Source organism: Apium graveolens, unplaced genomic scaffold (assembly GCF_009905375.1).
Source record: "Apium graveolens cultivar Ventura unplaced genomic scaffold, ASM990537v1 ctg2417, whole genome shotgun sequence".
Taxonomy (NCBI): Eukaryota; Viridiplantae; Streptophyta; class Magnoliopsida; order Apiales; family Apiaceae; genus Apium; species Apium graveolens.
Window position 1 is genome coordinate 42,553 of NW_027417644.1, and position 2,364 is coordinate 44,916.

Sequence of the window (2,364 nt, forward strand, 5' to 3'; positions counted from 1 at the left end):
AATAGGGAAAAATGGTACATCAAAGAATTAAAGTTGTTAATTTATATGAGCAGTTTGATTTTAACCATCCAATTCATTGAGATTACAATAGAATACATATCATACTTCATCACAATCGTTGATTTGTGTTAGGGTTTTATCTTGACCGTCCAATTATTTGTTAGGACTCTATATAAGACTAACATTGAGCCTCATCTTTGCATCACAAAAACCTTCCGCCTCCTCTCTCTATTATGCATCTGGCTCTCTTCCCCTCTTTCGGAAATCCTAACCACAAATTCATATCAAATTCAATGCCCCTTCTTCTTTTTTTGTGCGATTAAGCATATATCTTCTCATATAAGTTTATTAGAAAAGTCTTCTTAACCATTTTTGATATTCATTACTCTAATTTCAATTTTTTCAATCCCCACATTTGTAAATGTTGAGTGGGTAATTTTATGTGTGAAGTCTTGTTAACTCGGATCCACTCCAACAGTGTAAGAATTCAGTTCTGTTACTTTGTTGAAAACAACTTTATGTGTAGGCATCTAGTTTTGTTATACAAACTTATCTTCAATTTTGTTGTAAATAATTTTTCGAAATACTCATCATATTTCTTATATTTTCTTATGATTTTGCAGTAAACAATGAAGAAAATGCTCCAAAATTAACATATGCAGCCTTTCATGCCTTTCTTCCTGGAATGAGAAGAAAGATTACAAGAAAGATTAGTGACAGGAGCTTTTACAGCGTTCTGGCACTGTATTACATTTTGTATTTACAAGTGCTTTGTATTTAGAATTGATAAAATATTTATTAATTTAAAGAAATTATTTGTTTATCAATTATTGTACATGATTTATTTATTGATAAATAAATATTCATTATTTTATGAATAAATAGCAATTTTCAACTCTAAACCTAATATTTTACATCATATGATATCCACTTTACAATTTTCGTGGTAATATTGAAAAGGAAAATTAAGGTACTAAAATAAATATATAATTTTATTATTGTGACAATTGAAAGCTAACTAAAAATTTAACACTTTTATATTTAACAAAACATGTTTGGTTAATTTATAACATCTCGAAATTTCAAAATATTAATTCAAAATCAAACTAATAAATAGAAATTAAGATAATTCAAATTCTAAGGCCTAATGATGAAGTTTCCAAACCCAAGATATTAAAAAGTCACTGTAGAATTAAAAGTAAAGATATTGAGGCGGAGCTTGCACACTAGTACACTAGTTCAATAACAAAAGTTCAAAAAGAAATAAATAAAGATCCATCACCCTATATAGTGACCGGATTCTATAAACTCATATACTACTAAAACTGGGAGTTTCTAAAAGTCTTTTATATTTTTAATATCACAATGTCAATTATCTAAATCAATAAAATAATTTTGATACAACAACATGATCCAATAAAATGAACAAATTTTTTAAAAAAATGATCAACGAAAATCACGTACTTTGATTTCGGTGTTGTAACGAGAAACTCAAAATATAATACTCCCTTCGTCCCTTTTTAGTTGTCACTTTTTGTTGTCACATTTAACTTTGACCTGGTCAAATTGACTAAAGTTTGACCGAAGTTTATTAATAATTTAAAATTGAACAAAATAAAAAAATTATATCACCGGAAAGTAGATTCAATCTATGTTAATATATAATTTTTTGTTTTTTCAAGTAATATAAGGGTAATGTTTAATTTACGGTAAAAAATTGGTCAATTTGACTTTTATAAAAGAAAATGTGACAACTAAAAAGGGACAAAGGGACTAACATCTTAAATATTATCTTAGGAATATTAAACACTAAAAACACCGAATCTTATCCATACACCTGCATACTGTCACTATTATAGTAAATAAGCATTAAAATATTATAAGTAAATAATGGTTGTCAATATAGAAGATTCGTGTAAGAGCAAGTTTTAGCGTTCATACAAACTTAAAAGCAGTAGAAGATTAGCTTTGTAAGAAAAAAGTATATTCAACGTTCTATATAATTTATAAATTTATTGAGCCATTTTTAACTGATGTAAGTTTATGATTTTTCTTTATTTATTTAGAACATACAAATGTGAATCTAAATTTCTGACTATTCTTTATTTAATTTAAGATGCAAATTAATGTGAATTGTAGGTGTAATTTGTCTCATATTTTCATTCAGTCATCTTTCCTATTGTCAAACATCCTTTTGTTGAGATTTTTAGTTGCTGATCTCCTAAAAATGATAATAGAAAATCAATCGTATTATGAATTCGCAAAGCAAAAGATATCTTAATTGCTTTTAGCTGAATAAATTGATTATAAATGATAAAGAGTATAAGATCGTATTTGGGCCTTCCTCTACTACCTTATGGTTTT